This window comes from Engraulis encrasicolus, chromosome 15, assembly GCF_034702125.1.
Source record: "Engraulis encrasicolus isolate BLACKSEA-1 chromosome 15, IST_EnEncr_1.0, whole genome shotgun sequence".
NCBI classification, from domain to species: Eukaryota; Metazoa; Chordata; class Actinopteri; order Clupeiformes; family Engraulidae; genus Engraulis; species Engraulis encrasicolus.
Window position 1 is genome coordinate 8,051,467 of NC_085871.1, and position 25,952 is coordinate 8,077,418.

The window sequence follows — 25,952 nt, forward strand, 5'->3', positions numbered from 1 at the left end:
ATGCACAGATTTACACTTATTTGGAGAACATTTTTTTGCAAAAACACCATTGCACTGCATCTCTGATACAAGTTAATACATTGTTCACGCAATCTTCAACATAACTTTGCCACAGAAAAAGGCCCTTCCACACTAACCTGAGAGCAGTTTTATAATGATGGATGGCCTCTTCATTGCGTCCGCAATCCTTCAGGAAGTTGGCGTAGTTGTAGTGCACCTTGGCATTGTGGGGCAGAGTCTGGATGTTGGAAAAAAACAGGACACACACAGGTGTAACTGAAGTACTTCAGGCCCCCCTGCAAGCTACCAAGAATGGGCCCCCGCCCCCTGAACGGAAAAAAGAGGGCCTAATATAATGTGGAGGGGCCCCGTTTCTTCAAGTCAAGGGCCCATGTTGGCCCCCCGGCTCATATATACCTTTTCGGGAAAAGGTGTCCTCTGCTTATCAAAATGTAAATATCTCAGCCTACGAAGCACATAAAAACATGACGTAAGTTGCATTTAAAAGCTAGGACCCTCATTTTGCACTAGAATGTGTTCATTCAACTCTAACATACCTAGGTTTTTAATTAAAAAATATCCAGATCTCCAGAGCCTGAATGCAGCATATACAGTCCCAGGAAAAAGTTTGTACACCCTTTGAAATTTCTTACCTTTCTGTCAAAATTGGTCATAAAACATGGTCTGATCTTCCCGGAAATCACAAGAAGGAACAACCAGAGTCTGCTTTAACTAATTCAACCCAAACATTAACAAGTTTTCATATTTTCATTGGCCATAAGATGTAAACATTCACAGGACAGCAAGGCATAAGTAAGTACACCCTTGCATTCAATAGGTTTTAACCCTAAATTAGTCGCAATAACCTCAACCAGATGTTTCCTGTAGTTGCAGATAAGATTAACAAAACAATCTGGATGTATCTGGTCTCCCTCTTCTTTAGAAAACTGCCTGAAAACTCTTTAGAAAACTGTCTTCAGCAAGGTTTGTGGGATGTCTGGAGTGCATAGCTTTCTTGACTTCATGCCATATAATCTCAATTGTTTTTTTGTCAGGGCTTTGACTGGGCTATTCCAGAATGTGTATTTCATTATTATGAAGCCATTCTAAAGTCGATTTGCTTCTTAAGTATGGGTTGTTGTCACATTTCAGGACCCATACTCTTGTGTGCTTCAACTGTGTGACAGACTTCCTCACGTTTTTTCTGTAAAATATCACAATAAACTTCTGAGTTCATTGTTCCACTGATAATAGCAAACTGAAAAGGGCCTGAGGCAGCAAGGTAGCCGCATATAATGATGCTCCCGCCACCATACTCAAAGGTGGAGATGATGTTTTGGTGAAGGTGTGGTTCTCCAGTTCTCCTCCAAACATGACATTGTGTGTTCCCCTGAACAATTCAACTTTGGTTTCAACGTTGGTCTACAGAATATTTTGCAGTAATTCTATGAAGCATATAAATGATTTTTCGCAAACCTCAAAGGTGCAGCAATATTTTTTTGGACAGAAACCCCATTCATTTTAGATTGGCAGAATGAATCCCATTTTTAGCTATTCTTGGTTACATCTCCACCTTTGAGTATGGTGGCGGGAGCATCATTATATGCGGCTACCTTGCTGCCTCAGGCCCTTGATAGTTTGCTATTATCAGTGGAACAATGAACTCAAGTTTATTGTAATATTTTACAGAAAAAACGTGAGGAAGTCTGTCACACAGTTGAAGCACACAAGAGTATGGGTCCTGAAATGTGACAGCAACCCATACTTTAGAAGCAAATCGACTTTAGAATGGCTTCATAATAATGAAATACACATTCTGAAATAGCCCAGTCAAAGCCCTGACAAAAAACAATTGAGATTATATGGCATGAAGTCATGAAAGCTATGCACTCCAGACATCCCACAAACCTTGCTGACGAGAGGCAGTTCTCTAAAGAAGAGGGAGACAAGATACAAACAGATTGTTTTGTTAATGTGATCTGCAACTACAGGACAAGTCTGGTTGATGATATTGCAAACAACCGAGGGTTAAAACCTACTTAATGCAAGGGTGTACTTACTTATGCCCTGCTCTCCTGTGAATGTTATGACCTTATGACCAATAAAAATATGATAACATGTAAATGTTTGGGTGGAATTAATTAAAGCAGACTCTGATTGTTCCTTCTTCAGATTTCCGGGAAGATCAGACCATGTTTTATGATCAATTTTGACAGAAATGTAAGAAATTTCAAAGGGTGTACAAACTTTTTCCTGGGACTGTATGTCGGCAAAGGTCAAACAACGTATGCAGCATCGGACTAAAATGGGTGAAAATAAACATGTCTCCTATTTCAGTCTTACAGCTCTGCTTTCTACATTGAGTAGGAAAAGCATCCTGTCACTAGTAAAGAAAGAAGCACATTCAACCGGTTCACAAAATATACAACACAGAAGCCACAAAGGTTGGGTATAAAAGGGCAAACAGTGAAAGTAGAAAAATAAAACAGAATGAAGGAGAGGCTCACAGGAGCAATGCCTCTACTTGTTGCTAAGGTGGACTAGATAAAGAGTTGGCTGGATCTACAGATCAATGGAGGCCATGCAGAGAGCACAGACATGGACAAAGAAGCCAGCAGGGAACTAGAAGCTTGGCTGAATTGATGTGTATTATTTGAGCAGGCATACTGTATGTGTTGAGTGTTTCAATATACTACAGATGTACAGGTGAGAGAGGAAGGGAGAGAGAGGGAGGGGTTGCAAGCACTCATTAAAGTAATGGAGAAAGACAGGGTGAGTTGGAGAGAGGAAAAGAGAAAGAGAGATAGACAAGATAAAGAGAGAGATAGAAAGAAAGAGATGGAAAGAGTGATAGAGATGAGGTGTGGGGTGATAAAGGTCGACTAGTCTTGTATGTCATGTGTCAGCATGACGTGCTTGCATCTCGCCACGTTTTATTGCTTGACCCTAGTGTGTGTGTGTGTGTGGCTCTAGGCTACAGTGCCAGACTGCATTTCTAGTTTATCATGTGCTAATGAGTGCCATCCCCTCATGCAATCAGAGAGACCTCAGCCAAGGACGCTGTTTGATAGAACATTTGACTATGTTACACCCTATTTTTATTTTAAGTCTTTCTGCCTTCTTTTTGTGGAGTTAGGACTGGAATGTCAACATTCACCCTGTCCAGCCATTCAATTTATGGTCTCTAGGGGCGTCTAGATTTCTAGGCTAGCAATGATTCTTCGTGATCCGGATCACCACCAAAAGGCAGACAAATTAACACACATTGTCAACACAAATGCATCCACTCCACATACACACATGTATACATACACCCTCCTGCATCAGTCATCCCTTCAGCACCCTGGGGAGCCAAACTTGGTTCACAAAACACACGCACAGCTGCACAGATGTGCACTGAGCTCCTCACCTGAAGAGCGCCTCCCTGGAGAGCTAGACCTGGTTCTGCTGCACGGTCTTCAGGGAGAAGAGCAGCAGCAGCAGCAGCATGGTGAGGGTGAGGGCCGCCGCCCCCCAGCGCCCCACCACACCACACAGCCGGCTCAGCCCATGCACCACCAGGATACAGTAGCCCATGCTGCAGAGAGGAGAGGGAGGGGGCGGGGAAATATGGGGGAAAAGAGGTGATAGAGTTAAAAGACATTTAGAGATGTATTTAAAAACAACAGGGGAAAGATGCTGAGGAAACGGAGAGAGGGGGCATGAGAGAGTGAGCAAGAGAGAGTAGAAACAAGAGAGAAAGAGGGAGAGAGAGAGAGAGAGAGAGAGAGAGAGAGAGAGAGAGAGAGAGAAACCAGAGATAATGGAAAGGACAGCAATATATGGGAAGGAAAGCCACTTAATCTTGTTTTTAATAACACAGTGGTGTGCAAAGAAAGATGAGGGCAATAGGACACTGCAAAAGACATACAGTTCAGTTCAGGATCTCTGTGGGATTGCAACAGCCCTCCCTTCCATCCACAGGAGATACATTATCAGCTGGTGGTGGTTACTGTTACCGGTTTCATCCATGGTTCATGAGTAAGCTGGCTATTTGATTTCCTCACTATCCTATGGGCAGCCCTGTAGAGCTATGTACAGACACAATATTCCACGCCATGCCCAGTGTTCCCATCACTCATGTGTCTCTCTCCCCCTCCTTCTCTCTCTCTCTCTCTCTCTCTCTCTCTCTCTCTCTCTCCCCCTCCTTTTCTCTCTCTCTCTCTCTTCCCCTCTCTCTCTCTCTCTCTCTCTCTCTCTCTCTCTCTCTCTCTCTCTCTCTCTCTCTCTCTCTCTCTCTCTCTCTCTCTCTCTCTCTCTCTCTCTCTCTCTCAGTCACACGCTTGAGAACACACGCTTGCCAAACAGATATATCTCCTTGAGGACATAGTATAATCTGAATCTTCAGGGGCCACCGTAAGCAATCAAGTAATGGAAAAAGAGCTTTGGTGAGCTTTATCTCACACTCACCCTATGCATCTTGTGTATGTGATAGTCTGTGTGTGCGCGCGCGTGAGTGAGTGAGTGAGTGAGTGAGTGAGTGAGTGAGTGAGTGAGTGAGTGAGTGAGTGAGTGAGTGAGTGAGTGAGTGAGTGAGTGAGTGAGTGAGTGAGTGAGTGAGTGAGTGAGTGAGTGAGTGAGTGAGTGAGTGAGTGAGTGAGTGAGTAGTATGCAGTATGAAAGGTTTATTTCATTGTGAACATTTAGTTGTTGATATTTACTATGGCCTCACTTTCCATTAGCACTTGGAACATTCAAGGCTTGAACTCCTCAGCCTTTGGCGTAAAATGTAACAACCTAGAATTCCAAGAAAGCATAAAAGGTATAGATATAATGATATTACTTGAAACCTGGCAAAAAGATGTTATCACTCATTGTCCCCCAAACTACAAGGAAATAATATTACCACCACAAAAACTTAGTTCGGTACAACAAGGAAGACACTCTGGAGGTTTAATACTTTGGTACAAATCAAAATTTGACAAACACATCAGCATCTTAAACATGGGAAAATACCACATATGGTTAAAGATTAAGAAAGATATATTTGTTTCACAACAGGACCTCTTTGTCTGTGCAATGTATATACCCCCCGCTGATTCACCATACTACACAGAGGATACATTTATGTCTCTGGAAACAGAAACAAGCCATTTTCAGGCCCAGGGAAATGTGCTCCTCTGCGGGGACCTAAATTCACGTACAGGCACAGAGGATGATTCTATAAGTGCTGATGGCAATTCCTACATCTGCCGTTTTTTAAATAAAACTAACCACTCTGCTTATCCCCACAGAAGAAATTGTGATCCAGTTGTAAACAGACATGGGAAGGAACTCTTACAAATCTGCCGTAGCCTGGGTCTGTATGTCGCCAACGGTAGGATTAGAGGAGACACATTTGGAAAACACACATTTTGCTCACCTCTTGGGAATAGCACAGTAGACTATGTCATAACTGACATAGACCCTATGTCAATTAGAGCATTCACTGTCAAACCACTATCACCCCTATCAGATCACAGCCAACTCACAATATTCATAAAAATGTCAGAAAACAACACCCTAAAATCACAGCCCAGTAAGCTGTTTCACTTTAAAAAGTCATACAGATGGGCTGAAAACAGTAATGAGGAATTTATAAAAGCAACAGGAACCCAACACATCCAAGCTCTCCTGGAAACCTTTCTAGACACCCCATATACCTTAAGTACAGAGGGTGTCAACCAGGCTGTGGAAACAATTGGCATAATATTTGAAAAAACAGCAGGAAAGGCCAAATTAAAGAGATTAAGGACCAAACCTAAAGTCGAAAAGGAAGACAGCTGGTTTGACGCCGAATGCCAGTCATTAAGAAAAGAAATTCGCAAATTATCCAACCAGAAACATAGAGATCCAAATGACACATCAATTCGACATCTATATTGTGAGACACTGAGACAATACAAACGCACACTCAGAAACAAGAAAGCTCAGTACACACAAAACCAGCTGGCACTGATTGAGGCATCAATAAAAACGAATACATTTTGGGACAATTGGAATCATTTAAAAAAATCAAAACATCAAGAAATGGTAATTCAAGATGGAGACATCTGGACTAATCATTTCAAAACTCTATTCAAGAATGTTCAATCTGACCAAAACAAGAACCAAAATGACATAATCCACAAACTACACGATCTGGAAAACACAATCAAAGACTACCAAAACCCACTTGACTTCCCAATCACTGAACAGGACCTACTCACTTATATCAACAAATTAAAGTCAAAGAAAGCATATGGGCCTGACTGCATTTTAAATGAAATGCTAAAATGTATGAGTGAAAAATTTAGATGGGCTATTCTCAAACTATTCAACTTAGTCCTGAGTGTGGGTTATTTCCCCGACATCTGGAACCATGGATTAGTTACACCAATCTACAAAAACGGAGACAAATTTGACCCTAAAAATTACAGAGGTATCAGCGTTAACAGCAACCTGGGGAAGTTATTCTGTAGTATTATTAATTCACGGCTCATGGACTTCCTTATGAAGCACAATATCTTGAGCAAAAGCCAGATCGGATTCTTACCAAATCATCGCACCACTGATCATATTTACACCCTACACACATTAATCGAAAAATACACCCACAACAGAAACAAATTATTCTCTTGTTTCGTAGACTTCAAAACCGCTTTTGATACCATTTGGCACAACGGATTATTCTACACATTAATGAAAAATGGTGTAGGGGGAAAAGCATATGATATTATAAAATCCATGTACTCTGGAGCAAAGTGTGCCATCAAAATCGGATCTAAAAGAACAGATTATATCCCTCAAGAGTGCGGCGTGAGGCAAGGTTGCCCTTTAAGCCCAACTTTGTTTAATTTATATATAAATGAGCTGGCGACCATCCTAGAAAAGTCAACCACCACAGGACCCACTCTGAACAACATTGAGGCCAAATTCCTGCTGTTTGCGGATGATCTAGTCCTTCTCTCACCAACAGCAAATGGACTCCAAATGCAGCTTGGGCTCCTCCAAAATTTCTGCCAGACCTGGGCCCTGGCAGTGAACAACAACAAAACCAAAATAATGATATTTCAGAAAGGTTCCAAATACCACGGAAGACAAAATACATTTACTTTAGGACCACAAACAATTGAACATGTCACAGACTACACCTACTTAGGCCTCAGAATCAATTACAATGGAAGTTTCAATAAGGCAGTGAATGAACTGAAAGACAAGGCACGCAGGGCTCTATATGCCATAAAAAGACAAGTACCCTTTGAAATTCCAATCCAAATTTGGCTCAAAATATTCTCATCGGTGATAGAACCAATAGCCTTATATGGCAGTGAAGTGTGGGGTCCACTCACAAATCAGGAATTTGATAAATGGGAAAAGCATCCAATTGAGACCCTGCATGTGGAATTCTGCAAAACCATCCTAAAAGTCCACCGACACACAACAAATAATGCATGCAGGGCAGAACTAGGCCGATACCCTCTTATTATCAACATTCAAAAAAGATCAATTAAATTCTGGAAGCACCTCAAATTAAGTGACCCACACTCTCTATGTCACAAAGCCTTGCAAAACCAAGAGCTGAGCAAAGTCACCACTCCACATACCAATCAGGTCCACTGCTATCCCTTCCCACTAACACCTCCACACTCTACAGGCCTGCAAGACCAGGTCCAAATTACAAAACATACTCCACTAAACCAAATTTTCTTATTCTTGAAAAATAACTATTATCAATATTGGCAATTGAAAACCAAAACACAAAGCAAGATGCAATGCTATCTGTCCCTAAACAGAGAGTATGCACTTGCAAACTATCTAACTCAAATCAAAGACCCTATCTTGAGAAAAATATTGACGAAATACAGACTCAGTGAACACCGCCTGGCCATTGAAACCGGCCGACATAAAAAAGACTGGCTTCCCAGAGAAGAACGTTTTTGCAGACAATGCACTGACAATATTGTTGAAACCGAGCTTCACTTCCTAACCGAATGCAACAAATTTAAAAATATCCGTGAAATCTTCTTCCAAAAATTTGAGCAGAAACACCCAAATTTCACTTCCCTCCCAACCCAGAACAAACTCCCATTTATCATGGGTGAACAAGAACTGAGTTGTTTCTTGTCAGCCCAATACATTTTCACATGCCACCAGCAGAGGGACAATGAGTGATACTGTATATTATATTATAATATACTGTATATTATATGTATTCTTTAAATACCTTATGCTTATGTGCTCGAATATTCACTGAAACACACTCAAAGACTGTGGATGGACATACGCGTGCACCCAAGCATGCACATGGAAACACACACAAACACACACAAACAAACTGAGACACGCGTGCCAACACACGCACACACTCTATATGCGCGCACACACACACACACACAAACACACACACGCAGACGCACGCACACGCACACGAACACACACACACGAACACACACACACATACACACACACACACACACAAATGGTATAATTGTATTATGTCTTACTGTTCCTATTATTGTTGTCTTATATATGTTATGTACCATGCTTTGGCAATACAAAGTTTCTTTTGTCATGCCAATAAAGCACTTTTGAATTTGAATTTGAATTTGAGTGAGTGAGTGAGTGAGTGAGTGAGTGAGTGAGTGAGTGAGTGAGTGAGTGAGTGTGAGAGAGAGAGAGAGATGAGATGAGATGATAGTATGTGCGTATGTACTGTACATGTGTGTGTGTGCGTGGGCGTGTGTCAAGCTTCATCAATAGACCAATATTTGCATTACAGTCGCATTACACCATTAGAACTATGAAACTCCATTTTCCTCATACATGAGTGCAAATAGCTTCAAGCCTTTAAATCATGATTTTTTTTACAATACACATCTGATTAGCAAGGTCAGATGCCATCTGACAACGCAAAAGGTAGCAAAGGATGGAAGGAACTACTACAAAAATCGCCTCACAAAGACAAATCTCAACCAACAGCACAGGCTAAATCCAGCCAAACGACCATTACCGCAATAGAGACTGTGGGCTTGCCTCAAATGCCACCTGACCACCTAGTCTACCACCCACTCTAATGCACTGTGTGTGAGAGCTTGTGTATCCATGTGTGTGTGTGTGTATTTTAATAGACCAATTAAGTTGCATTAATCCATTAGAACTGTGAAAATCCATTTCCCCCACACATACATGCAAATGGCTTGAAGCCTTTTTTTTTACATTTTACCATTTCAGTATAAGTCTGAGTAACAAGGTCACCTCCAATAATAATAATAAAAACACAGAAAGCAAGAGAAGCTATATGTGATGAGCTTGTTTACAGTTGGCCTTCTTTTTTGCAGTGCAGATGTCCAATCTGTGGAGTACCAAAGCTGGACTTGGACAGGCAGCCTGAGGTATAAGCACTCGCTCACAGCCAGACAAACTTCCCTCTTGCTCCACACCACACCGACTACATTCCACAGCCTGCCGGGTCTGATGGTTTCACCAACAACACACATGAAAAGTACACAGACTCAGACTCTATGATTACCACAGCCACCCTAGGTAATGCACTGTGTGTGAGAGCTTGTGGATCCACGTGTGTGACTACTGTTTTTCAATAGACCAATTAAGTTGCATTATTCCACTAAAACTGTGAAAATCCATTTTCCTCACACATGCATGCTAATAGCTTGAGGCCTTTCAATTATTGCTGTCTTTTTTTCAATTTCAACGCATGTTCAATGCACATTAAAAGCATACAGATTCATGTGTACGCAGACACATCAACAGACTCATACGCACACAGATACTGTACATAGCCAGACTTGAGATTTTTAGGAACCTCACTTCCTGCCCTCGTCTGCCAACTTCCTCCTCTCAAAACAAAGGTGTCTTCCTTTTCACACTCAGAGACACGAAGCATTCCATCTGGTCCGTCTGTGCAGTATGTCTTGAGTGGGTTTATGTCTTGTTTATGATTATAATTTTTATTAGCACTGTCGAAAGAATTTGTTCCAGCAAGATATGGCTTAACCCTTTGAGGAGTAAGGAATTTCTAGTGCACACAACAATAAACAAAAACAAAACAAAAAAGGCAGATCAACAACAGAAAAAAAGGAACATAGCAGGGACATCATCATAGCAATAGACTTTAGATGGTTAGAAATTCTAACTTAGAATGTTCTTAATTCTTGCGCAAAGGTCCTTCCATGCATTTACTGTGGACAAACTGGTGTTGTTCAGACGAGCTGTGGTTTCCACAAATGATGCAATGTCCAGTAAAGATCTGATCCAGTAACATTTTGCACTGATGAGTGGGTTTATGTCTTTAACGCCTGTAGCACAGTGAACAGAAGGGGTGCAGTGTTTATATCTTGTTCCATTGGCATGGATAATAAGGGTATGGTACCGTAGATGAATATATATATATATATATATGAAGAGTTTGCTATACACGTGTGTGTGTGTGTGTGTGTGTGCGTGCGTGCGTGCGTGCGTGCGTGCGTGCGTGCGTGCGTGCGTGCGTGCGTGCGTGCGTGCGTGTGTTCCCATGTGTAAGGTCCAGATGTATGCAGTTTTTGAAGCTGAGACCTGTTGAGGTATTCACAGTATGGATGTGTGCATTGGCTGTGGCTTTGCATTCCCAAACACATGCAGCCATAAAACATTTATAGACAGCACAGCACCACTGCATCCCTAAAGGCTCCTGTGTGGACTCTGCATTGTGTCAGAGACCTTATGAGATTGGTAAAGCCACACTCTGCAGTGTGGAGCCAATAATGCCGGAGTGACACCATGACTGATGCTGTGTGCTGTATGATGAAACTTGGGCTTTAATGCTAGACAATAAACTAAATGTAAAATGCCATCATCATGCATCATCCACACTGCCTGACGTGATGGCCAATAAATATGGTGCAAAAGCAGAGAGCAGCCTCCTGCAACAGTGTTTGTAATCTCAGGAGAAAGAGGGAAATCAACTCCAGTCATGACAAACGCACAAGCGTGCACACGTGCACGCACGCACACACACAACTATCAATATTTCAGCAGCAAATTTTAAACACAAGACTACCTGAAATCTTCCCAGATGTATAGACTTAATGACAGAATGACCCAATAAAAGAAAAGCCTTGCTGTTATCCTGTAGGACAGACGTGGGCAAACTCAGGCCCGGGGGCCACATGCGGCCCGCTCAGCCATTTCATGCGGCCCTCAGAGCCTTTTCAAGAAAAAAAATGCAGATTCATATAGTCACTCACTCTTAAATTGGCTACCTAAAACAAGGGTCTTGGAAACTTAGATTATTTAAGTACATCTAGATACAATTTGTAGGAATGGCATAACTGACAATGGTGTAATTATGTTGGCGTACACCATTTCTTATTCTTGGCACGGGTAAATTGCCTACGACATCCGGCCCCTTGGTTAACTTTCTAAACCCAATGCGGCCCTTGGGCCAAAATAATTGCCCACCCCTGTTGTAGGACAATAACTTTAAGTAGGCCTATGCACACGTGTAATACGTAGTATACACAAGTTATGTGGCACATAAAATTGTCCAGATAGACGTGTTGTGGTGAACCTGAATGTACAAGTGAACCTGTTTATGCCTTCACAGACAGAGAGAGAGTGCAGTGTAGGTGGCCAGAAAAAACATAATGCCATTTTACACTTCACAGCCACGTATGAGAAGACCAATTATGCTCCCTGAAATGCATGCCACAGAAACATCCCCTAATCTCAACCAGGCCCAATTTGTAGCCTCAGACGCTGAGGAGAAATGGGGGAGTGAGGAGGAGAGAAGAGAGAAAAGGAAAGACGAGAGAGGACAGAGAAGGAAACAAAGAGTGAAACAGTGGAGAGAGAAGAGGGAGAGGGGAGATGAGAGGCAGTGTGGCTGCAGATCTTAATGAGCACTCTGGCTCTCCACACACAGCTCACAGCAGGCACATGCTCTAGAGTCTAACACACGCTGCCCCTGGGCCCACCTGCAGTTACACACACGTGCATATTGTGCATGTGTTTGAGAATGCTGCACTTTTAGAAGTCCACACTGCACTACACCCAGCCAGGTAAATACACATGCTATAGAAAGGGAATCAGGCCATTTGAGTGAGACTATTTGCAAAAACAAACTGAGTAAAAAAAAATCCCTGAGGAACACAGTGACCTTTTCCGGTAGAAATCTAACTTTTCCTAGTTTTGTAGGTCTTGAAATGCATATGGCCTTGAATACCCATGGAAATGAGGAGAACGAGATGTGATTTGTATGGCTATATAAGAAACCATCTGCTCAGAGCAAAATACAGCTTCTCACAACATCAGTGTTTTCTTTCTCTCTCAGGAAGTAACAAGATCTTACTGAATTCCTATCCAACTTCCTGAAACAATCTAAGGAGTCGAAGAATATTACAAGACTATTTTCAGATCCTCAGTTGAACTTGGATTGACCCTGAACTTGGCTGCACTGGACACTAATATGAGACAAATTTTGCAGAATACTAAATGGGTTTTCTAATTGGGAAGAGAGATAGCTAAACTGTTATGTGTCTGAATCACTGACACAACCTGGAGTAACTACCACAATTAGGGAAAAAAAAAGACATTTGTTACTTTTCAAAGCATTAACTTTGACAGGGGTGCCTTCGCAGCAGAGCATGCACCGAGAGAGATATGTAATAAATATGCAATCCTTTCATGTGTAGCAAGCGATTCTAAGTACTGTTTTGTTGTGTACCTTTTACTGTGTATTTGTGTTTACAAAAGAAAAACGGGAAATACAATGTGCACACACAGGCAACCCGTAGACTATACATATAGTTTAAGACAAATCATGTTAAGACAAGACAAACCCATTCAAATACCATTCAAATTACGAACTAAAGTAAACCCTTTCCTCAGGTCACGTGTATGCACACACACACGTGACCTGAGGAAGGCCGACAGGCCGAAACGTTGTCACATTAAAAACCTGTTTTATGCAACTCCGGAGCGCGGCCCTTCTCTCCTCCTGCAAGTGTTTTGCTGGTTGCCAGCACCTCCTTTTCTGGTGAGCGTTTTTACACCTCCACTCATGAAACGCTCATAAGCCTACAAAGGATTCAGTGGCTTTGACTAAAATGGTTCATGATTCCTGGAAGAGATGAAAGATGAGAGAGAGAGAGAGAGAGAGAGAGAGAGAGAGAGAGAGAGAGAGAGAGAGAGAGAGAGAGAGAGAGAGAGAGAGAGAGAGAGAGAGAGAGAGAGAGAGAGACGGTCATCAGTGCAGATGCCTGTGGGAGGGCATGCTGGATGGGGAGAAGGGACCGAGGGTCAATCTGGAGTCTCCAGCTGCATAGACCGCAGTCAGCACAAACTCCTGTCATCTGCACTCACACACAGAGACACAGACATGCCGGCACCCCCAGTGAGGCACACACATATACTTCACACATGCAGACTCACACACTCATATGCACGCACGTGCACACGTACGCACACGCACAATGCAAAGACACACTTCACTGAGAACCAAAACTGGAATCCATTTAATTTATGTCTGAGATATTAAACCCAGCTGCCAAAACCTGCCTGCATGGAAATAATTACTAACCCTTTGCGCTTCGGTGCCGGTAAATGTGTCTCTGTGTACTGCATACTGCATACAGAATATGTGGAGGAATTTGTGTGTGTGTCTGTGTGTCTTTGCATCTGTGTATCTTTGTGTCTATGGAAACTCAATTTTGAATTGTGGGCACAAATAAAGAAGTAAACTGTGTGTGTGTGTGCAGGGCCGGTTCTGGCTTATTTGGTGCCCTAGGCGAGTTTGAGTTCTGGCGTTTTCATAATATACAAAATATTGTAAATAGCCTCACTTGTCTGCTGTGCATGGTTCTGTTACATGATTAATGTAATGTAGGCTATGTCATTCTGGTCTGGAAATTAATGTTTTTTTAAGCTTACAACAAGCAGGTAACATGTGGATGGAAGGAGATATGGCAGCTAAAATTGTTTTAAACATTGCACCAGTCTTACTTTACATTGCTTGTCAACCTAAGCAAGTATTATGATATCAGGTGGGTGTTAGTGAGTAGTGGGTAGAGATGATATAAAACCCGGAGGATCCGGTTGGAGAGCCGGGTAAAGACCTCATCCGAACAGACCGGATGGCTGTCGTGCATTGATCCGCCAAAGGCGGGTCAGACGGCATTTCATTAATATGTCAACAAAATGGCAGTTACAGCGCGAGAAATTGTGAAACCGGAATATATCCTCTTTAGTTGACTACAACAACCATTCTCTAATCTCCCTAGTATGCTGTTCAGTCACGAACACTCACTGAGTAAAACTGAACCAACTCCCGCCTCGTCATTCATCGAGCCTGTTTGATCCGTCCAGCCTGTTGTGGCCAATTGAGTCGCGGATCCCCGCTCCCTATGTGTGTGCTTCTGACTCTGTTGAGCTCTAGCCTACATTTCTAAATGTTAACAGTGCTCTGCCAACGCTTTAACATCTCACTCTGTAGGCTACTCTTAGGGACGTTATAGTCTACAGACGTGACTCTATCACTCACTGCGTTACAGCGTAGGCTACAGTCTTTAAAGCCACTGCTGTCACTCCCCTCGTCCGAGTCACTCAGCAGCGGCGACTCGGTGAGACGAATCCTGACTGAGTTGTTGGTAGCAGCGAATCCCCTACGGATCGGATCAACGCTTAAGTTTCGTTTTTGCCACGAGTGTGCGAGTCGCAAGGTAACTCGGCAGCGGAAGCGAGTGGTCATCTGCTGCTCGCCTCCTGACTATCCCTGCTCAACTAGACTTCTGCTCCCAAATATTTGACTTTTAGTCTTCTTAAATACAAACACACACATTATTTATTGCAAAATCAGGAACATGCCGTTTCACTGCTGCCAAAGGCTGTTCGAGTTGTGGTCGCATGTTTAATGAGGAGAGGTGGGTCGGATCGCAGCATGAGTTTAGGAACTGTGACATTCATAAAGTGAGTTTTGTTGATCAAACTGTCTTACTCTTATCAACATGAATTGATAAATAGAACAACAAAGGCATAGCTATTTAAAGGCAGAAACGTTTTAAAAAATACATTATTATTATTTATTTTTATTTAGGCCTATTTTAAATAAGTGATCCGTGTGATCCGAGTGATCCGTCTAATCCGGATACTCTCCTTGGAATGATCCAATCAATCCGGACGCCTCAAAGATTCGAGTTAAGCACCTCTAGCCGTGAGGAGCGCTTTCGCCACTCTTTGTTGATTGCGACTTCATAAAAAAAACTTCATATCGCAAAATTACGCATAGGAGAGCGCCATTTCGGCGCTCTTTCTTCACATGGCGCTCTAGGCGACCGCCTAGCCGGCCTATGCTAAAAACCGGCCCTGTGTGTGTGTGTGTGTGTGTGTGCGTGCGTGCGTGCGTGCGTGCGTGCGTGCGTGCGCGTGTGTGTGTGCGCGCGCGTGTGTGTGTGCGCTTGTGTGTGCGTGTGTGTGTGTGTGTGTGTGTGTGTGTGTGTGTGCGTGCATGTGCATGTGCATGTCCTTTCACCTACAAGACCAGTATTATAATGAATACAATAATTAATCAAGAAGCGTATGTGTCACCGTTTGTTTCTAATTTAATAGACTGCTGCTCATCGCATTGAGAGAACTGGAGGAACTCTCCAGCCCCTTATAACTTCCTCTTGCCCCATCAGTCACCCTAAACTACCATCCGTGTCCTCTCCATTGCCTCCTTACCTCCACGCAGGAGGAGGTGCATTAGCCAGGCTTTCTTGAGATGTGATGCCAGATAGATTTTCTATTAAAAAACACTGCAACCAAATGGACTGACATTGGATTTTGATAGGACTCATTTTCTATGAATTTCTTATTTACTAACTCTTGTGCTAATTGTCTGATGATGATATTTATTATTTTCATATATTTTCCCTTTTTTCCATGTATTTATTATTTTGGATTCCCCTCTTTATGACATTTCCCATGACTATACAATTGTCATTAGTTAAACTAGTACGGGAACGTTGTAGGATGTCTCCATCCATACACCCTATTCAAGCTTACATAGTTGTAGGCCTACCTTTCTTCTGTGTACGTGGCCTTACCTATAAAATGGTGTGTCTTTATTGTCAATGTTTGCACTGAGGATGTTCTTATTGTGACCGAAACATTTGCACACTTCGCTTGGGTAGCACTTTTATTTATTTTCTAAATAGGCAATACAAGTACACTACTGCATCGGCATTCAGGTGTGCGAGTTCCAGTCGCTTGCCCCTAATCTCCTTCCCTCCACATACACAGACTATATTTATGTTCCCCTTGCCTGCATTCTGTCTCTTTCTGTCCGTCTCAGTCACAGACTGAAGAATAAACAGCTCTCTCTCTCTTCCTCTAGCCATCTCTCATTTTGTCTCGCTTGCTCACTCTCTCACCCTTCGTTCTCTCTCTGCTCTCTCTCTAACCATCTTCCTCGCTGTCATTTTTTCCATCCCAACACCCAACTGTCTATCCATATATGGCAGAAGAGTGAAACAGAGAGAAGGGGGGAGAAGAGAGACAGAGGAAAAGAGAGCTAATGGTGTAGGCTAAGGTAATGCCATGGGCTACTGAGACTTAGTTCAGTTTGTCTTTTGGCTACATTGGATTAATAGGTTGCCGCACCAGGAACATTTGGGCCAGCACCCTCACTGTCGAAATATGTAAGAGACAAGCCTGCTCCAAGCTGGACAATTACATTGGATTTATAAAAAATGTGCATTTACAGCCTTTGAAGTGGACTGCTGAAACACAGGGATCTCAGGGTGGATGGGGGGGGGGGGGGTGATGCATGTTTTCTGCATGCAGTTTGGACGAGGATTTTCCCGAGAACAGGCAGCATCAAGAGAGGTATAGAGCGATTGGTCATGTTGAAATGAGAGCAGAGCTAGGGCTATTGGTCATGCCTGCCTTAGTGAGAGCACTTGATCAGGTATTCGGTGTGGAGGCAGGGGACGGAAGGACAGTTATGGAGCAATTGGTCACGCCTAAGTGAAGCACTTGATCTGGCGTTTGATGAGGCCAAATGAGAGAGGGCTGAAGAGACTCTCTGGACTGCAGTATTTATTTGGCCTGACTGATCTGTGCAGATGAGAGAGGGCTGGCTGTGAAAGTCTCTCTTCATTACAGTCAATAGTGGGCTCACCATCTCTCTCTCTCCTCTGGCTGAATTGCTGGTGGATAAACAAAAGTATTTTACTGTTCTGAGAGAGAAAGCCTGAGCTTAATACTTTATGTATTCAATCATTAAAAGTGTAAGCACTGATCTTTAAAGAGCATGGCACCTCCCTAAATGTATATGCAGTGCTGTAAAATGTGGCAAATTCTACCATGTAAATTCAATACTTAGTCAAACAATGTTTGCCATTCTTCATTCTTCCAATATTGGTGTAGTTAAGAATACAGATAAAAGAGATCATTCCTTGTGAATTTGTGTGATGCAGTTGTTACATGATTGTTTCATTCATCATAGCCATAAACTACGACAGCACCCCATGAGCAAGAGGTTTATCCCAGCAAGAGAACAAAGACAATGTATGATGACTTACAAAGAATATGAGTAGAAATACATGAAAGACACGACATACTACTAAAGCAATCAGAATGTAATCAGCTCAACTGTAAGTAGGCTAGTAATTAAAAGAGTGTGAGCCCCAAAAGCTTCCATCCCATGTGCACCTCATGGCACAGATCCTAAAAACGTTTGTATATTATATTTTTATATTCTATGATGCTCCGTTTCCTTTTCTCACTGGGGTATGGAGTTTTTAGTACTTCCATTGCATGATGGATGCGTTCTCAGTTGTGTAGCACAGCACAAGCAGTAAATTACTTGGACAAGCACAGGCAGTAAATTCAGGGATGTTTGTGAAGTTGGTTTCAGGGACGTCTCCTCTGCTGTGATTCACAGAACTTTTCTTGTCTAATCTGAAATTAATGAAGCCGAACTGTTAATCCCAAATTTTATGCACATGTCATGTCGTCACTGAACAATGGCATTATAGTGTACATTATAGTGTACATTTAAATTGCATGTTTAGAAAAATAAGACTAGGCCTACATTTAAACATAATGATTAATTAGACTACAATTAGGCTACATTTGGGGAAAGTATGAAATACTAGTTTGCAAGATAAATTAAGCATTTTTTTGTTTGTTTATTATTCCAAAACAGTATTGCATCTACATGCAACTAATTCAATGGCCAACCAGTAATTTTCATGTGATTTCTATGTAATACTGTGTTTAAGACCTTGTGCCTAAAGCTGCACACACACAGACACACAGACACAGACACACGCACGCACACACACACACTGTTGCCCTTTCATGCAGCAACCAGTCTAATGAGGCAGGTTCGAACACAGCAGCAGAATGTACCGGTAAGCAGCCCATGAGATATAACAGGATATAAACAGACCCTGAGTGCCTATCCAATCATCCAAATCCCAAAGATGCCTAAAAAGTATTGGAAATAACAAGACATAAAAAGTCAGCTTGCGAGATTTTCTCTACAGACTAATTAGAGTCAAGAGATTGTAAATGTAACAAATCGCAGGTTACTAGTAGCAACAACATCCTACACACAAGCTATTTTTTTCATGTTTTTTAATTTGGCTGGTAGGCTGATGTGTGCTCATCTTAGCTTGTTAACACTTCTTCTTTCAGACTTGCACTGCTACTCAGAGCAATATAGAGTCATTTTAGGCATAATGTATTGGTTTCATCCCTCCCAGCAAAATAAAGTTAAGTTATCTTTGGTGCAGGGCATTGGTTCTAATCCTAAAAGAAATATGGGATTATGGTAGGTGCCTTTCTCAAGGGCTCTTCCAGCAAAGAGAATACCAGAAGTAGAATTTGACATCTTTGCTCTTAAGCCATTTATGGTATGGGTTTTGGGGTACGGAGAATTCGTCAGTACAACGTGGGCACTTGTCAAGGGCATGTTAGCCATGAGTGGTATGGGATTCAAACCTGCAACCTTCTGATTCCAAGGCCAACTTGCTTGAGTCAGTATTACTTTACAGTAAACCATACCTTCTCCTCACAATGCATGTTGTTTGTGTAAAATCAGGACAAAACACACTGATTGCTGAAGAGATCATGCAGCGTGCTCCTATCCAACATCACAAGTACAGTAAGCAGCTCCACTACATGGCTCACAAACACATGGCTGGGTTTTACTCAACATTTGCATTTTCCCTTGAACAGTTCTCACTGATGTATCCCCACAGTGATTAAAGTAGACATGGACTGTGGTCCACGTCCACGCTCACATCCAAACATTTTCCCTTCATTAATTTTACACCCTGGCATTTTTACAAGCCGTAAACACAACCCCCTTTCATTAATAATCACACATAAACAGAGAAGAAGAGAAGAGAAGAGAAGAGAAGAGAAGAGAAGAGAAGAGAAGAGAAGAGAAGAGAAGAGAAGAGAAGAGAAGAGAAGAGAAGAGAAGAGAAGAGAATTTAGAAGAGAATTTAGAAGAAAAAAGAGAAGAGAATTGACAAGGGAAGGAAAAGAATCACACACATACACGCACACCATGGCACTGTAGTAGAGTAAACAGTGGTTCATTCTCATATTATAAGTCATAATGAAGGAGTCATCTATGGTTCTTGTGATTTGCCCGTTAAGCTAATGAAAGCCACCACACCACAATACAGTTGATTTAAGGACCATCTCCATCAAATCCTAATCAACTCCAACAGCTAGATGCTCACAAACAGACTAATACACACAGGCACACCGGGACACACACATGTACGCACACGAGCAAATGCGATGGATGGTGGTCCTGCCACAGGGGGTCATGCCGTATCCAGCACTTAGTGCAGAAGTATGTAGGGCCGGGGGCTGATAGGCAGGGGCATTTGCGGCTCTCCATGCAACTCGCTGATTAGGAAGCACAGGCAAGAGCACTAGAGCTCAATGAATGAATAATAGCCACTCAACAATCCCCCCCCCCCCCCCAAAAAAAAAGGGGAAGCTGATAACAGTTAATGAGTCACTGCAGGAAGACAAATGGTCTTTCCTTTTTGGGCTTTTTGTAATTCGCTCCTAAGTCCCATTTACATTGTTATTTTCAATGATCTCTCTCTCTCTCTCTCTCTCTCTCTCTCTCTCTCTCTCTCTCTCTCTCTCTCTCTCTCTCTCTCTCTCTCTCTCTCTCTCTCTCTCTCCTTAACATGCCAAAGAGGTAATTGCATGGCTAAATCATTAAGATATGGAACTCCAAATTTAACATAAAATGAATTACCCTAAATAAAAACTAAATCTCTCCCTTTCACACTCCAAAAGTCAATTACACTTCAGTTCTAATGACTGTCCTCTACCGCTTCACTTCTCACTACACCAGAGACAGTGCATTGTGAAGAACTTCTTTGACAACACTGCCACTTCACCGTTTGGCTTCATGCAGAATCTGGAGACAGTTCTCTGGAGAGCTCTCTGCCATGGTACTGATGTAGAATGCAGCATTGAACAGAGGAACTGTGGCAGCACTGGCCCTGCTGTGCAGCATTTCTGCCATTCTGCCATCTCTCAGCTACAGAATCAGAGTTAGTCTAGCACAGCCGTGACTGGACTGGTGATTGGACGGCTGAGTCTTGGATTTGAAACCCAAGTGGAGGAGAGACAGGGAGGCAAGGGCAGAGAGTGGGACTAGCAGAAGAGGAGAGACTGACTTGTCATGAGGTGCTGGCTCGTATTCTGACACTGGTCTGTCAACCTCCAGCCTGGAACGCAACATAAATTATTCAGCCTGTCGATATGAGATCCAAACAGTCTGGAGGAATCTCGCTCGCACGCCCGCCCGCTCTCTCTCTCTCTCTCTCATTCAGACCTAAAGGAGTGAAATCCATTTCACTTTGTTACATTTCGTGTACGCTCTTGTGCACATTACAAAAAAAACTGTTACCGCTCCCACATTACAGATACACAGACATGCTGTGTAAAATATGCATGCTCCGTTCAGTGATCATGACCATGAATATTGTATGCTTAATGTATGTTTAAACAGGCTTTGAATTCATAACGTGTGTTAAGTGTTTCTGGCAACTCGAGTTGTACACTTATAAGCACAGTTGGTGTTTTTCAGTGGGATTTTGTGTATTTGCTCATTTTCTTAAACGTGTGTGTGTGTGTGTGTGTGTGTGTGTGTGTGTGTGTGTGTGTGTGTGTGTGTGTGTGTGTGTGTGTGTGTGTGTGTGTGTGTGTGTGTGTGTGTTGCTTTAAAATCAGCTGATGTTATGGAGGTGTGGCCAAGGCATGAATTTGCTCAAGCACTCCACTCACCTGTAAGGACAGCACACAGTGCAGGCAGAGTGCCAGCAGCCCCAGTGCCAGCAGCAGGGAGGTGGCATTCCGCGTATCCCACGGCGACTCCACCAGGGGGATGCTGCCCACCTGCCAGTCGTAGCACAGCACAATGGGAGCCAGCAGCAACCAGGCGTTGAAGGCCAGGAGGTAACAGTAGGTCAGGAACCTGTAGGGGAAGGGAGCAGTAGTGACAATAACCACACAATACATTTGGCCATGTACATTTTTTTGCAATACAAAATAGCTTGCCTGGTTTTACTAGACCATTTTACTTCGTAATTCATTTTTGGTCCGGATCCTCGAGGCTGTGGAGTGGTTGGGTGGGAGGAGTGAGCTCAGGTCTGGTTTGAAATGAGTTGACATTCATGACGTATGTTATCATGCGCTCAAGTGCGTTCACTTATTGGCCGGACGCCTGGAGGACAACTAAAACCTCCCCAGAGAAGCATTATAAGAACATTTATGAATAACAAAGTAATTCTAAATTAATGGTCTGACCTGTCGGGCTACAAAATAGCACCAACTAGAAGATTGGTTGAATTTAATTCTGTAAGTGTCTTTTACAGTACAATGTTTTCACCCATATCGATCTCGATAAAGAGGTTATGTTCTCACTTGGATTTAAGACATTTGATGAAGAGATTTAAGAAATATTCACTTGGAAACATTTGAAATATAGTATATTTTAAACTTCACAAGACCAAATATTCACTGTTCGGATCATTAGGATGAATTAATATTAATTTGTTTCACAAATTACAACAGTATGACTGGGATTAAGATAAATGGAAATCTGATTTTTGATAGGCAACTTGGAATAAGACATTTCAATCCACTACATTCTAAATTATTTGCAGCTATCTGTGCACTTAATTAGGCGTGATATTTCACTAATTAACTCCTTTGAAGAGCTGATGTAGAGCTTGATCGGAACAAGTTCTGCCATGTAGTCCACAATTAATGAATATGAACTTTCAGCCAAAATGTTCACATCTGTACTCTTGCAGCCTGGAATCCTTGTGACACGCACGCACGCACGCACGCACGCACGCATGCACGCATGCACTCACACGGCCACGCACACGCACACGCACACACACACGCACACGCTCACACCTCTACACACACCCTAGAGCCATGGGATGATGAGATGGGGAGAGACACGGAAGGGTGAGACATATGAAACAGTGATTTGGACCCAAATGAAACAGAGTGGAGGAACCGGCCTGGAGAAGAGTTCTATTGATTGGCTACTCGGGCAGACAGATTAGAATGGGACTTAGAGCAGAACAGAATACATTTAACCAACAGCTCTTTGGTTGGGCTAATAGAAAAGAAATCAGGCAGCTTCGGGCACACCGTTGAAGGTGTAAACTCGTGCCACTCGGAGCAAATTTCAGCACCACTCACATGGACAGCTCCGGGCACACCAGCCGCTTAGGTGTACTCGCGCGTGGACAGCTCCCCACAAGAGTAACGTGGTGTCGGAATGGCGGTAGGATTAAGTGTGGAGGTGTGTCGGAATGGTGGTATGTCGGAATGGCGGTTGACCCCCGTGTCATCAAGACCCCTACTGCACGTGTGTGTGTGTGTGTGTGTGTGTGTGTGTGTGTGTGTGTGTGCACGCGCGCCCGTGTGTGTGTGTGTGTGTGTGTGTGTGTGTGTGTGTGTGTGTGTGTGTGTGTGTGTGTGTGTGTGTGTGTGTGTGTGTGTGTGTGTGTGTGTGTGTGTGTTAATGTTTATCTTACACCCAGAATGCGGACGGGCGGCACACATAACCAAACATGCAACTGTGCACCTTCACCCCCGATATCTTTCTCTCTACTCTCAATTGTCCTCCATACAAGAAGATTTGTGACTGTCCCTCACAATTTTTTTCTACCATTACTCAGTATCCACATTGCTATCGGGGGTTTAGCTGCCAGGCCTCCACACTCCTGGCAATTACTGAGTCTACACGGACAAGACAGAGCAGTCTGATGCCAAAGGGGGGGGAGGGGTCACTCACTGAGGCGAAAACAGCTAACCATGCTAACAGTCAATACACACCACACAGTGACAGCCAGCTGTGACAAGACTAAGCCCCGTTTGACATGTGCTGCTGAGCAACACTGCATCATGGATTCTAGCTTAAGTCAAAGTGCACCACTCCGATGTGACTGCTATGTGCACTTGTGTCTAATTTAAAACGGCTGCGCTTGTACAGTGTCAGCCTAGCAAAATCTTCATTTCTGTGGCCATGTTAGAGCGTAAAAGTTTGTGTGTGTGTGTGTGTGTGTGTGTGTGTGTGTGTGTGTGTGTGTGTGTGTGTGTGTGTGTGTGTGTGTGTGTGTGTGTGTGTGTGTGTGTGTGTGTGTGTGTGTGTGTTTCTGTCCATGTCAAGTCAGCAGAGCTACTCAGTGTGCAACACCACACACTTGCGTCAACTAGATGAGATTGGACCAGACTGCAAATTCAACTGTCAGCATACACATCACAGGTAAGGGAGGGGAAGGAGGATGAGGAGGAAGAGAGACAGAGAGGTGCACATGACGGAAAGGGTGAGTGAGTAAGTGGAGGAGAGAAAGAGAGAGACAGGGAGAGAGACAGAGAGAAAGAGAAAGAAAAACAGAAAGAGGGAGGGAGAGGTGGAGAGAATGTAAAATGAATTCAAGCTGATGAAATGTTGATGATCTGAGATGGGTTGGGCACCTGGGCAACAGGGAGTGTCAAGAGGATGGTGTCACATCACACTGCCCTGGGGCGCTCAAGTCTCAATCACATCCACACACTCAAATGCACACACTACACACACACACCTAAACACAGGTAATGAAATAAGAGCTTAGTTGCAAAATGACTTATATCATACGGTATGTCCAACTTGTTCAGGGTAGAGGAAATTCGAGGCACTCAAGGTTGTAATTTTTATACCTTTTTAAATTTGGCTACAATTTCTGATACGCCCTGAAGAAGGCCATATGGGCCGAAACGCGTAGTTATTGTAGCCAAGTAAAAAAATGCAACCTTGAGTGTTTCGGACTTCCTGTACCCTCAACAAGTTTAAGAGCCCCTACACTGATAAGCACCAAGACGCGGAAGCACTCCGATTTCCTGTTTGTTTTTTCAACTTCCTAAACCAGAACGGATTACTGGACCCAAAACAATCTGGTTTCAGAAGTGGACATTCAACTGAAACTGCGTTACTCTCAGTGACTGAAGCTCTAAGGACTGCAAGAACAGAAGGACTATCCTCGGTCCTCATCCTACTAGACCTGTCTGCAGCCTTTGACACAGTCAACCACAAGATCCTCCTGAGGATACTCACAGCCATGGGAATCACGGGCGCTGTCCACTCCTGGTTCAACTCCTATCTCTCTGGACGCACCTTCAGTGTGTCATGGCAAGGGAAACTGTCTACGACTCACACCCTCTCCACAGGCGTACCCCAAGGATCAGTGCTGGGACCCCTTCTGTTTGCAATATACACCTCCTCCCTGGGACGTGTCATTCAAACACATGGGTTCTCCTACCACTGCTATGCTGATGACACCCAGATGTACCTGTCGTTCCGTCCAGAGGACACCAAGGTTTCGGAACGCATCTCTGCCTGCCTCACCGATTTGTCAACATGGATGAAGGACCACCACCTACAGCTGAACCTGGCCAAGACAGAGCTCCTGGTGATCCCAGCTAAAGAGTCGCTCAGTCACAACATCAACCTCAAGATAGGCTCCACCATCATGACCCCAAACAAAGTCGCCAAAAACCTTGGCGTCATGATTGATGATGAGCTGTCATGCTCCAACTACATCAACTCAGTCACCCGGACCTGTCGATTCCAGATGTCCAACGTACGGAATATCAGACCTGTGCTGACACAATATTCTACACAATGACTGGTCCAGGCCACGGTCCTGTCCCGCGTTGACTACTGCAACTCACTCATGACAGGTCTACCTGCTTGTGCGCTAAAACCTCTGCAGATGATCCAGAATGCGGCGGCACGGTTGATATTCAATCAACCCAAAAGGACCCATGTTACTCCTCTATTTATTGAGCTGCACTGGTTACTGATCGCCGCCCGGATCAAGCACAAGGCATTGACCCTTGCCTACAAAACCATCACAGGAACGGCCCCAGCTTATCTGAAGGACCTACTAACGCCTTATGTTACTGGAAGAGAACTGCGCTCATCCAGCACAAGCCGTCTGGCTCTGCCATCCAGTCGCTCTAGGTACTCCCAGTCAAGATTGTTCTCCGTTGTGGTACCCAAGTGGTGGAACGGTCTCCCAGAGGCAGCAAGACTAAGCACATCTCTTGCAGCCTTCAAGAAACAACTAAAGACCTTCCTCTTTCGAGAGAATCTACTAGACTAATGCTTGAGCTGGTCTAGCATCAGGGCAGACTCTTGACATGATGTTTAGTTTAGTTTAGTTTGTGTGTATGTGTTTGTGTGTGTGTGTGTACTCGTTATTTACTCTTTATAAAAAATTAAAAAAAAACCTAACCCCTCTCTGCAACTGCACTTGTTGTTCTGTATATCTCCTGTGCACTTTGTATTTGCTTGTGATCTTGGCTTGATTATGTCCTTCTTTGAAAGTCGCTTTGGTTATAAAGCGTCAGCCAAAATGCAATGT

The 25,952-nt window shown here is 43.3% G+C and overlaps 1 pseudogene; it reads right to left on the reverse strand.

Moving 5' to 3' along the window:
• LOC134464803 (protein O-mannosyl-transferase TMTC1-like) overlaps positions 1–25,952 on the reverse strand; it is a 116,921-nt pseudogene that overhangs the window by 15,604 nt on the left and 75,365 nt on the right.